The 13,404-nt window shown below is 40.7% G+C and overlaps 1 long non-coding RNA gene across 1 annotated transcript in view; it reads left to right on the top strand.

Annotated features, from left to right (window-relative positions):
- The first annotated feature begins 2,072 nt into the window (after positions 1-2,072).
- LOC309519155 overlaps positions 2,073-13,404 on the top strand; it is a 29,392-nt gene continuing 18,060 nt past the window's right edge. The window contains exon 1 of the long non-coding RNA XR_014213695.1: positions 2,073-2,561. This is a non-coding gene — a long non-coding RNA (uncharacterized lncRNA). The remainder of the gene's footprint in view (positions 2,562-13,404) is intronic.

The following is a 13,404-nucleotide window of genomic DNA, read 5'->3' as shown; positions in this document are numbered from 1 at the left end:
GCATGGCTCCCATTATCTGTGACTCTACCATGCAATAAATGAATTTGATTTTATAGAATTTGTGGTTTTACTGCATACAAAACTAGAAAGTTTGTTGTTGTGACCATATTTAATTGGCAATTTGGCTGTTAAAAATGGCACAGTATATAAAGAACTATGGTCAGATAGTTAATTTTAAAAGAAATTTTAATCCCAGCTTGTAATGCATGCGGATCACTCAGGCAAGCCTACAACAATTAAATCTACAACTTTGTCATGAAATAACAATATACAAAACAAGCAAAATAAGATAAAATAGAGACAGGTCCAGGAGATAATAATAATAATAAGATAATACATTATCTACTCAGTAAAGCAAAAGCCTGCCAGAATAAAAAAGTATTTCTCAGCCTGGAGGATGATGACAATCAATTTATAGAAAAATGAAGTCTCTTTATCTACTATTGGAACAAGAAAGTTCAGGATAGAATTTATCCTTCCTCTATTTTAGATGCAATGTAATCAGAAGTCGTTTCATTAAATACATGGCAATTATGTGAAAGCAAGTGGTAAAATTCAGTGAAACTCAGCAACACTGGATTGTCTGTTTTCATTTTTCTTTCTTTGTTCTGTTGCAATAAGGCTCCCTTATGTCTTCAATATTGTTTCCATATTTCTCTAGTTTTACTTTTTTGACTAAGCATTCTGGTTTCGCTTTCTGCATTATCGTTACGCTAGAAGAATTTGTTGCATCATTTTCCCTGTATTTATTTGTATATGAATTAATATACAATACAAAAAATAAAAAAGAAGATAGCAAGGCAGGAGGTTACCTGAACTGCAGACGGCAAAGAATTCCATATCTCAGGTGCGGCCACTGAGAAGGCCCTGTTTCTTTCCCCAGTCAATTGCTCTTCCAGTATGGGCATGGCGCAAAGAATAGTCCCTCCACCATATCTCAGAAACCAGACAGGTTGGCATGGGATCAGGCACTGCTCCTTCTGGGAAAATACTGAAACTTAATTGCCACATTGATGGTGATGGGGGGGGAGGGATAGGGCGGAGAGAGTCACAGTAAGAGAGGAAAGGGTTAACTTTCCTCATGCCCTGTGACCCCTTATCAGTCACTTTACACAATAAAAATCTGAAAGCTATCTGACAGCGCAATACATACACATTTAAAAGCTGCAAAAGTTTGAACAACTGGCTCTGCATGCCTACTTGGAATGTTGACTTGAGTCATAGCAATACAGGAAGCTGCCTTATATTAAGCCAGACCATGGGTCAATTTAGTTGAGTAATTTGTGTATCTGCACTGACTGGCTACGACTCTCCAGGGTTTATTTTTTATTTTTTATAATTTTTTTATTGCTTCTTTCCAGGTACAAATATATAATCAGATATACAACAAAAGCAGCTTTACAGAAAAAGAAAAGAAAAGATTAAGAAAGAAATTCTTCATTTTTCCATCACAATTTTCAAGATCCACCGGACTTCCCCACATCTTCCGCACCCTGCATTCTTTTCAATAAAAATAACAGCAAATTGTTACCTTGTTTCGTGCGTTTTTTGTATTTTCAACTAACCATATTTTCAGTTTAGAGTACCTATTGTTAAATCATTTTTGTTCCATATACTAAGTCCAAAAATTTCTCTAAACTTTAATACTTTCATAGTTATAACCTAATTTCCTTCAAAAAATTTTTACTGAAGCTAGTTTTCTCCAAAGCTTAGCAAATTCTCAACATTCATATAACTTATAGTGTTTTCGTAAATAGTCCTTAAATTTCCCCCAGTCCTCTTCTGTTGTTTCTTCTCCCAGATCTCGGATTCTGCCAGTCATTTCCGCTAACTCCATGTAGTCCATCAATTGCGTATGCCATTCTTCCAGCGTGGGTAAATCTTGTGTCTTTCAGTGTTTGGCAATAAGAATTCTTGCTGCTGTAGTTGCGTATAGGAAGAAAGTTCTGTCCTTCTTTAACACTTTCTGGCCGACAATACCCAGAAGGAAGGCCTCTGGTTTCTTATGGAAGGTGTACTTAAATACCTTTTTTAGCTCATTACATATCATTTCCCAGAAAGCCTCGACTCTCCAGGGTTTAAGGCACAAAAGCGTTTCCTAGCCCTTCCTAAAGTTGCCAGGAATCGAAGCTCAGACCTTCTACAAGCAAAGCAGCCGCTCTGAGCCACCAAACTAAAGGCTCTTCCTCAGGGAACTTCTCTCAAATCCCTTTGAGTTCAGTGGGACTTACTCCCAGGTATGCGGTGTCAAGATATTCCTGTCTTGGGCCTAAATTTGGGTCCCGGCCAAAGTGTCAAAACTTTGGTTCAGCAATTATACCTAGACTTCCGGCTGAGATCTGGGATTGTGAGCTAGCTGTCTCTGGCCCTCAATTGCCAGAAGGCCCAAGATTTACTGCACCTGTGTTATCTACAGAAACACAATATCTCAAGGAAGTACTGTACACGGTTGCTACTTGGAATAACATTTTTCAGTTGTCCTGTCAATGGAGGCCATTACCAGACAGAGCGCCTGGAAAGTTACAATTAAGAAGCCCTTTTCCTGGCTGAGGTGAGAGCAGGTAAGAAGGTATTTTAAAATCCACCTTGTATTATTTCTCCCTCCCTCTGCCCCTCAAGAGATCCTGGCTAGTCCCCCCACTTTTGTCTATCTTTTGTACTTTCCCTGACTGGCACATCTTGTTGGGGGTCAAAAGAGTGTTTCTAAAGCATTGTAGCTCAGGTTAAGTTGGACTATGTTAATTTTGTGTGTTTCTGTATTTTCCCAAATGTGTCTAAATTCTTAATTTGTCTTACTCTTAAATCTTCTATTCTTATTTGCTGAGAGAGTTCTTGCTACGCTGTTGTTTTAGTGTTATATGCTTTACTTTTGTGTGGTTATTTGGACTGAGTGAGTGGACTAGTAAAAGGAGTGGTGGTAGCTTACTACCTTGGTGTCTTTTGTTCACCCTGAGGTTTGGACTAAAATTTTCATTCAGCATAGAGAGGCACAGGCCTGGATTTTCGGTGGGGTTTGAACTGCATTTGGGGCAGGAGTTGAGGAAACAGGGATTCCTTGACATTTGGTGGCAGTGTCATGGTATTAACAATTCTGGGACATATTCAGGTAACTAAAAGACACCCCCATGTCACTTCATGGCTAGGGACTAAAACACCCCTTGTACCCTGCATCATAAAGAGGATTATTCCAAGAATGTGTGTAGTATCAAACCATAAAATAGGCCACTTCCTTTAGGGTCCTCATCTCAGAAATGCCGGTTTTTCTGCTTAGTTCAAGGTGTTTTTTGTTTTGCTTTATACAAATACAAAATGGTATGTGCCTAGTTGGCTAGTCATAATGCAATAACAGGCATGCAGGAAATACTAATAAATTCAGGCCAAAATCAGCTGAGCAGTTTAAAAAAATAATAATAATCTAGTTGAGGCTTGGAAGAGCAGACCTTCAGGTCAAGTTCCACAAAAAGTTGTGCTTTGAACTGAAGAGTATCTGGTGCAGAGAAATGTTGTGAGTTGTGGGTGCCAGGGTTTGTAGGTGTCAGATTCCTCTAAATTCCTGGGTCTGATAGGTGTTAGAATTTAACCAACGCTTGAAGTGTTGAAAAGGCTGGCATACTGGGTTTAACAAAGTATTAAAGTACAGACCAAACCAGCTTCCTGTGTTCAGGAAATCGCCTGGGAGATCAAACATTAGCCAAAGACAAAAGCCTTTAACTAATGACAAATGGGCCGTTAGAAAAGCCAGAGGGAGGGGGCTCTGAGCCAGATGGAAAATGGGAGGGGGCCCTCCCTCAGCTCTGAGTTACCGTATTTTTCGCTCCATAAGACACACTTTTTTCCTCCTAAAAAGCAAGGGGAAATGTCTGTGCATCTTATGGAGCAAATGCCTATGGATGGCGGGGGGATCCTGCTGCAGTCGTGAGCTGAGGAGGGAGAGAAGGAGAGCCCGCTCGCTTTAAAGGAGCAAAGCGGGAGAGGAGCTGCTTACATGGGTGTAAGCGGCTCCTGTCCCATTGGCTGCTTTAAAGTGACCGTGCCCTCTTTCCCTTCCTCCTCCCCGCTCAGCTCACTGAAAAGCAGCAAACCCCTCTCCTGCATTGTTAGCTGCCTCCTTCTCCACACACCTCACACGTGCTCCTTGTCCCTTCAGTGTTTTTCCTTCCCTCCCCACTTAAAACATGGTTACAAAGCACGGATCCACATGGATCCTCAGGATTTTTGCATTGGGTCACCCTGGGTTCACCATCAGATCACATAGCACGTCCATGGCTACAGCCTGCACCCAAAAAATCACGCACCCACTGTTGCCTGGGGCAATGGTGCAAAAACGTGGTTACAAAGCACAGATCCACATGGATTCTCTGGATTTTTGCATTGGGCTACCCCAAACTCACCGTCAAATCACATGTCTGTGGCCACAACATGAACCACAAAAATCATACATCCACTGTTTCATTCAGAATATTTTTTTCCTTGTTTTCCTCCTCTAAAAATATGGTAGTTTAAAGACAAAAGCAGAGTTTTACAGTTGGTGTATGTGTGTGTGCTGTCTTTGACTTGTATTAGACTGCACAATCAGAAATTTTGAAAAAGGGACTTAAAAATTCCTGAAGAATGTACACTCATCTTTCCCACTAACTATTAAAGTGTATTAAGTCAATCATAATAATTACTAGGAACAGAGCTATTAATGTTTTATTCACTTAGTATAGTGATAGTTATTAAAATCCTTATCATTTTGTCTAATTAGTATCACTCGCCTATAAAAATATCAAGTAGGAAATGTATTAACTGAGATGGAAAGATGGTGTATTGTAAGTGATTCCATTTTAGAGTGCTTCGTATTAAGCAATTTTCTTTTAACCGGCCAGTAGCTTGTCTAGATTGATTCACAACACCTAAAAGGAAGGCATTTAAGTGTTCAAAGTACAGTGTTCCTCATGTTTTCATTACTGCCTTCTGTATTCCATGCCTATATTGTCGCCTTATAACACAATTATATCACACAATTTTGACATTCTGAGGTATGAAACTTTGGATCTCATTATTTTCATGTGACGAAACTTTCTTCTCAATGTGTCCTTTTGCAGTTAGATCAATATTGACACTCATTTCTGTGGTAAATGATCAAAGCTGCAGTTTCCAAGTACACAATAAATATCACATCTCAGCATGTGGGAAGCACACTCAGAAGAAAGCTTGAGAGGCAAAAGAAAGTTTGAGAAGGAAAAGTCACCTTACTGCTGCTTTATAATGAACCAACTCTCCTGTTATGCAGAGAGGCGAACCCAGGTTTGCCATTGGGTGTGCATTCTGTGTTTTACATGTGGTTTCACTCAATCCACTTCAGTGTCATCTCCAAAGAGGCACAAAATACCTTCCAATCCAGACCCCAACTGATGGATGAACCTGAACGATGCAAGTGTTTGTGATCGTTGTTGCTTTTTTTGTTTGTCACACTCACATTATATATTTAAAGTTAATCCTTGAAACATTTTAAGTAGACACTTAAAAATGGGAAGTATGGTGTTGCTCTCAATTGAAGCATCATCACCTGGAATCCTTGGGCATGTGTATTCCACCACATACACCCCCTTTTCTGGCCAAGCACTTTGAACAGTGGATTGCTGTGGTTCATAGTGGAAAATTAAAATGGCAGCTAGACACAAGCTGTTACTGGTCCTGTCCACTACCATGGCCCATTGATGCCCAGAGATCTATGACATTCAGTGATTCTGATGAGTTTTGTGTGTGCCAGCGAGTTTATAAATTTATCCACAAGCAGGAGAGCAGGATCAGAGAACAGGAAACAATTATGTATTATGGAGGCAGATCCATGTAAGGGCTCTTCCTTCAGGGAGGTGACATAGATCAGTGACTGAACATCTGTTTTGCATGGAGAAGGCTCCAGGCTCAATCTCCAGTTAAAAAGGGATCAGGCAGGAATACTGAGCTAGATAGGCAATACTGAGCTATATAGACAAATTGTCTGACCTGGTATAAAGGCAGGTTCCCATTTTTCAGTGCTTTCGGTAGCTTAGCAAGTCTGAACTCCTTAGAATACAGTGTAATCAATCACTGGTTCCTGCGGTACCTCAAGCCAAGTATATGTAGGAGAAGCCCTGTTTGGAATTGCTGATGAGCAATGTTTCAAGAACAACTCCTATCTACATGCATCTCAATTTAGATTAGACTGCTTAAAGAACCACACAGTTTCCTGCTACAGTGAATAAGCACAAGACAGCCCAGTCACATCCTTTGCAGCTGAAGGTCACTAGCTTCATAAAAGCAGACAAGAACCGATCCATAGGTGGAGAAGGCTGTTCTGCTGGTTGCACGGGGCTCATACTCACAGCAGTGAGTTATTGTCAGGTTTTAAATTAACAGTGTGGTGCTCCGTTAGCACAAGCCTGACATTAATACACCATGCAGGAGATGTTCAGTATCCTCTTCCTGCAATAATTTTGAGGGTTTAGTAGGAGAACCAAAAAGAATGACAGCACAGGGAACCATAACAGTGGCTTAAGAGAAATATTAGCCATTAGTCCATGATAATGAAATTACTTAGTTTTACAATTGACTTACTAATTTTAATCTCAATAAGCATTTGTAAGTAGGAAGGAGAGTAGGGCTGTAAGAGAGTTCATTAGTGCTTTATATTGCAAAAATGAATTAAAATTAAATACAGGGGCAATGATAAATAATAAAAAGATAGTTAAAAGAACTGTGCTAGATGTGATCAACTGTTAAGTTTGGGCTACTTTGGTTTTCTCCTTAGTTTATTATTTCTATAAATCTCATTTTGTTTGTGCCAGTAGGCAGAGAAATACACTAAAATAAATAGAAAAGCAAGAAAGTATTCCTTAGAGAAACTGTAAATCAACTAGAAGCTTTTCTAGACACGATGCCCCATTGTAGACTTATCTATCTAATTTATACCACACTTTTCTTAGGCTCCCAAAGCAGCATAATAATAAAACAGTTGGTAAAAACCCTAGAATAGCAAACTAAAACACAGAGGAAATTACAAACAACAGTAAATCTATAAAGCAATTTTCATAATGGTGTGCTGTTGGTGAGAAGAAGAGGTGGGTAGGAATGGAGGAGATACTCAATTCAGTTCACATTTAAAGCTGAATCAATCAAATTATTACTCTCTGAAAAAATATGAGAACCAAAACACAGCCATCCTTCAAAATTCTTATCTGAATTTTGCAATCAGCATGTAGATGAGAAAAGGAAAGTCCACCTGGAAAAAAGACCTGAAGTAGCCTTTGCCTGTTTCCCTCACACAGACAAATCCACAGATGGGGTACTGCTTCCAAGAAGGCCCTCTCCCCAGATGCATAAAAACTGGGAGGAAACTGGGAGTGACATCAGGATGTGTGTCTGAGATATGCACATGAAGGGAAGGGTATTGTTTTTTTCCATCATCTAACAGCAACAACAAAAGTAATAATAGTTTATACATTTTAGACAATAGTTTTTCATTATTCTGCGATAACTCTCTTTCAAACTGTGAGCTTTGGTCCAAAAATCCAAATATATCATATACCATATTTTTAGCTCCATAAGACACACTGGACCATAAGATGCACCTAGTTTTTAGAGGAGGAAAACAAGAAAAAAAATATTCTGAACGAAACAGTGGATGTATGATTTTTGTGGTTCATGCTGTGGCCACAGACATGATATGTGATTTGATGGTGAGTTTGGGGTAGCCCAGTGCATAAATCCTGAGAATCCATTTGGAGCCGTGCTTTGTAACCATGTTTTTGCACCTTTGCGGCCCCACAAAACAGTGGATGCGTGGGTTTTTTTGGTGCAGGCTATAACCATGGACATGCTATGTGATCTGATGGTGAATTTGGGGTGACCCAATGCAAAAATCCTGAGGATCCATGTGGATCCGTGCTTTGTAACCATGTAATTGATAGTACTGTAACCAGTCAGTAACCTGTCTCCTTATTTCTTCCATTGGTTTCAATCTGGGTTCACTCCCTGAGAAGTCCAACAAGTCTCCATAGGTTGCCCACTGTCTATCCATGTTGCTTCTCTTGATGTAATTGCTTCAGTTGGCGATAACTATAGGGGTGTCTTTCTTTCCAGCAAATTATTGTATTTCTCCCAGACTCTATACAAATTCCTCCTCTTGACATGATTCATAAAACTCTTATTTATTTTAGCTTTCCCATACCAAATACATGTCCAATTCTAAGAGGATACCCTGCTAGTAGGACAACTCTTCAGATCTCTTCATTTACAGTGCTAGTCACAGGGGCAGCTAGAAAATCCAGCCGTTTGCAGGAGCCACACTCTAGTTATCATTCTGTATTGGTTTTGAGGCTTAACCCTAATTAACTTTTAATTCTACAGTGATACCAAACATGCCAGACAGAAGCATTGCAGCTCAGCATTTTCCTTGAATACAAAGAAGGCCACAGGAGATACCGTACTTTCCGTGTATAAGATGAGGTTTTTTTTACTCTAAAATAATGTTCAAAAATGTGCCTCGTCTTATACATGGATAGTGAATGACGGGGACAGGTGATTGGCTGCAGCCACGAGTAGGAGATTTGGTGGCTCATTGTTGGCTGCTAGAAGGGCTGCTTTGGATTGGCTGCTGCTGCTCTAATTGGGTTGGTGATTGGTTTCTGCAGCAAGGACTGCTGTGGATTGGCTGTCGCTGTCACGATTGGTGGCTGCTGTTCTGGGACGCGCGTGATTGTCAGCGGACAGCTTTTCTCAATCGGGTTGAGCTGGGGAAGGATCTGTTGACGATCGGCTGTTGCTGTGGCAAGTGGGCAGTGGGTTGGCAGTTGCTGGCGATTGTCAGCGTCACTGCTGCGGGTGAGCGATTTTCGGCAATTCCCCCCCAAGCTGTACAACTCTGGGCAACCTCCCCCAAAAGCTCAACAACTCTGAGCCATCTCCCCCCATTTTCTTAAAATTGAGTCCCCCAAAATAGGGGACGTCTTATACATGGGGGAGTCTTATACACAGAAAAGTACAGTAATAGCAATAAAATGCTTAGAAAAAGCAGTAGGATAGCTCTCCCACTTCTCATGGTCAGTATCTTGTTTATTTGCTTACGTAATTTGCATCCCCAAGTGCCTTGAAAGGGTCTACCCTGTGATCGTAAAATAAGTACATTAATAACATCATACAAATAATATGGTGGAAGGGTAAAACAGAGAAACAGTTGTTATAGACCGTCACAGTTTGAAATTGAGGCAAGAAATTCATTTAAGTTTATTTAACACAATTGGCACTTTTTTCTCCAGTAAAACAATGATCCCTGATTTAAAAAAAGATTCTTATATATACACAGAAAAGAAGAAAAAAATATATATTGGAGGCCTCAGTGTATAGTATAGTGGTGAGCACTGTTGCTTTGCACCGGCTATAAAACGCTTTTTAAAACCCGCTGTTTACTGCTGAATCGAAACAAGTTTCACTCCACAGAAAACCCAGTGGGTTCAGATTCAGCAGTAAACAGTGGGTTTTCCCAGGAAAAGTTGTGTAACAAAATAAGAATCTCTCAGACTCGTGACTAGAAATCATGAGGCAGATGGAAGTGTGGATGAGTCCATGCATTGCAGGCAAAGCATGTTGACCTCATTCAACTGCTGTGTATTCAGAATTATCTGGTGTTTTGGGTCATGAGACAACAACAGTAGTTGGTACTGGATATGTTTGCCACTGCTGTGCATTGCTCTGCATCAAATATTACCTTTATTCTTATATAATATGGGGTGTTGTTTGGTGAGGGTTTGTTGTGGGGTTTGTTGCTGTTGGTTTTTTGTATCGTTACTTTAGATTTTTGTGGTGGTTTATGTGGAAATTGTTCGGTTTGGTTTTGTATCTTTAAATGTTTTGTTTATTGTTTATGACTACTTTTATGTTGTGGTTATACATTTAATTATTTATTTCATGTTGTAAGCCGCCTTGAGCACAGTTTTGAGCGGTGGAAAGTTGTCATAAAAATAAAATTATGTGTGTATGTATTATATTGGGGAACCTAGTGGTATTTACCATTAAGAGTTGAAAATGGAATAGGTTTTTCGCCCTGCACGCTTGAATGTCACAAGAATCCAAGACTCTTTCTGCAAGCTTTTCCCCTTAACAAAATGCAGTGACACAATGCACAAACAATGATTTATTTTTTTCCACTAGCACAAGCCAAGGCAAATATTTTTGAGACTGAGGCATAAGCATATTATTTATGTAGATTTCCCCCCTTATTCTACCCCAAAGGCTCTTGTGATTTAAAAAATATTCTTATCCCATTTAACTTCACAGCATCAGGCTGAGAGATACTGCCTTGCTCAAGGCTATATGGTGAGCCATCAGTGGCTTAGGAGAATTTGAATTTGGGTTTCCCACATCAAAATCCAACAGTATCTCTACTGCGTGAATATTCCAAATGCTCCAGGCATGCAAAGTTTGTGTCTGTATTTTTTTTTGGGGGGGGGGGAGTGAGGGAAAACCATGTTTGAATTATTTCCTTCCCCCAAGCCCCCAAAAACCCCTTGCTGTTCAAAGAGATCTATCATGCCAGGAAGAAATGGACTTCCTAGTCTTTCTGGTGCAGTATTTTGTGCTCAGGGAGTTTTTTGTGAGAAGGTAGTCTGTGCAGACTACCTTCCCACATCTGCGCAGCCTGATGTGTACAGTCCAAATATATGTGATATTGGTCTTCATGCTTCCATAGGGGCAGAATAGAAATATTCACCCATTGGCATGCAACATCTTCTGAGCAGTGTGTAAACAAATAATGATGTAACTGAGAGGCTGCATCAGTTGCTTGGAAAAGATGATCCCATGAGTAGCGACTAATTTGCCAGCCTTCAGCCTTCCTCTGTCTCCCTAATCAAAGGAAGCAGCTGGGAAGAGATGTGACATTTTAAACCTTCCACTGCCAAAATAGAATCTAGTGAATAACACTGCTTCGCTTTTGCAGTGGGGCAGAAAAATCATTTGAGGCTTTGAGAGTGTTTTGCATGCACTGCCTTCATTTTAGCACTGGCATTTCCCACTCTCACTTTTACCATGAAAGAGTTTGAAACCAGCTCCTGAAGGACAAGCCTATTTGTGCTGACCACCGTTTTCCTTCTGCCGGAGATGGCTCCCTGCTTTGAATCAAAACTAGACATTGTGTAGGTGCAATTAACCTGCACATTTTTAGACCCCAGAGTAATCTTCACAGTCTCTTTGATGGTGAGAGAGAGAATGGAAGAGTATTTGGCCATTTAACCTTTTCATTCAGAGGGCTTTATAGCGTCAGTGCCGGGCCATAGAGAGGCAACCACCATACAAAGTGGATACTGTTGTTAAAAGCGAGCCAATGGCTGGCCTGGATGAGTGGAGTCACTGTAGACCCCTATGAGCATTTCATTGACTAGGAACACTGTAGTCTTTAGCCCTAATGCGACTTACCATGTGGGACAGCAGTATGCAGGTGTGTGGGTTCCTGATTTCTGACCCTGACAATCTTCCATTTCTCCACTTCTCTCCTGATCAATGGGGAATTGGGGTAGAGGGTTCCTATTCAGTGAAATCTTCAGGTGCTTTCTTATGTGTTTTTCCTTGTAAGAGAATTTTGGATATTGAATGGATCTTGTCTGAGCACTCAAGTTTTCATTGGGCTCATGAATTCTGTGATACATGCCAGCAGAGGCTGTAGTTCGATAGCACCTTGTCATTGAGGTGTGGAAACAGGTGCTGTGTCCCTTGCTATCTTCCCTTCCCTATCCTCCCCACTACTATAGAGGCTGCAAGAACATAAATATAAGAAGAAAGGAAGAGCCTTGCTTAATCAGACCAAAGGTCGATATAGTCCAACATCCTGTTCCCATAGTGGCCAACCAGATCCCGATGGGATGACCGCAAACATAGGAGGCAACTCCTAGGGTCCGAGCTCCCTTTGGTCCCACCCACCCTCCAATAAAAGATTTGAGGGGGCTAGGCTTACGTGACCCCCACAAGTTGGCACCCTGAGTTTAACAACACTCCTCTGCATGCATGCTTTGTCGGTACTTAATCAGCATGATAGAATCAACACAAATTAAAAACAAAACAGAATGTCTGTTGGTAGGAACAGAAAAGGCTGAAGTTGCTTCTCCTATGCAGATTCAAATACATGTGGCTGTGGACTGCTCTGGTCTAATTTGAATGGGGAAAAGTGAATTAACAGCTAAATAATGCTCAAATGTGGACAAGCGCTCATTTGCTCCACCTGTTTCAAGGGCTGCATGCTTGTGCATTCCACACAATGTTACTTAAGAATCACTGAAATAATGTACATGCTTTTCAGAAGCAGTTAAAAATATGATTTGATTTTTTTCATCTGAATTTGCTGGATAGCTCTATCCAAGCAATTTCTCATTATGGACCATACGCAACAACATTCCTTTGCTTAGCCAGCACTTCAGATGAGAGGAGGTATGCCTTCTTTTGTTCTGTTACCAATGGTAAGCAATATGCCTGCCAAAACTCTGCCATCTCTCTACAGGAACATTCATCATACACACAAAAGTTTGTTTTTGCCTGTAAGGCGCTATTTTCAGGGGCTGGAGGAAGAGTGCACTTGAATAAGTTCTTTACAATGTGATGCTTAGTCCTGTGTCATATCAACAACGGGAGCTAATTCATACTTCCTCCTGTCACATGGCAACGAGAGTCAAATTTATTTGAATCCCTTTGCCAAGTTAAGCAAATGGTGTGCAGAGGTACAACGAGGCGTCCAGAATGCGTTCTGTTGTTTGGCAATGGGGGCAGACCGCAGCTTGGTTTTAAGAGCTTTACATGCAGAAAGTCTGGTGTTTCCATCTACGGCTGGGACTGGGAATCTCCCATGTCTGAAACCCTGGAGAGCCACTGTCAATCAGTGTGGATGACGCTAAGCTAGATGACGCTAAGCAATAGTCTCACTCAGTATTAGGTTGCTTTCTGCGCATTGCATTTCTTTAAATCTTTTATGTAGGATACAATTCTATGTTCATGTTCCTAGAGTAAATTCCATTGAGCTTAATGGGTCTTATTTCTGTGTAGATTCATGTTTACTAGTTAAGCTAAAAAAAAAAAAAAGTTTTAACGTAAGAATGTAAGAGCCCTGCTGGATCAGGCCAAAGGCCCATCTAGTCCACCATCCTATGCCTATGAGGAGCCCCAAAAGGGGGACCTGAGCGAAGAACCCTCTCTCCTCATTCAGAAGCATACTGCCTCCAACAGTGGAAGTAAAACATATCCACTGTAGCTAGTAGCCACTGATAGCCTAATCTCCACGAATTTGTCTAACCATCTTGTAAAGCCATTCAAGTTGGTGGCAATCACCCTCTCCTGTATGGTACCATGTGGCTGGTGTGGTAAGCTGTTTAATACTGAGTATGGCAAAGAATTCCAGCA

The sequence above is a fragment of the Podarcis vaucheri genome (assembly GCF_965113315.1).
Source record: "Podarcis vaucheri genome assembly, chromosome: 1".
In the NCBI taxonomy this organism is placed as follows: Eukaryota; Metazoa; Chordata; class Lepidosauria; order Squamata; family Lacertidae; genus Podarcis; species Podarcis vaucheri.
This window is presented reverse-complemented; position numbering and strand designations above follow the sequence as displayed.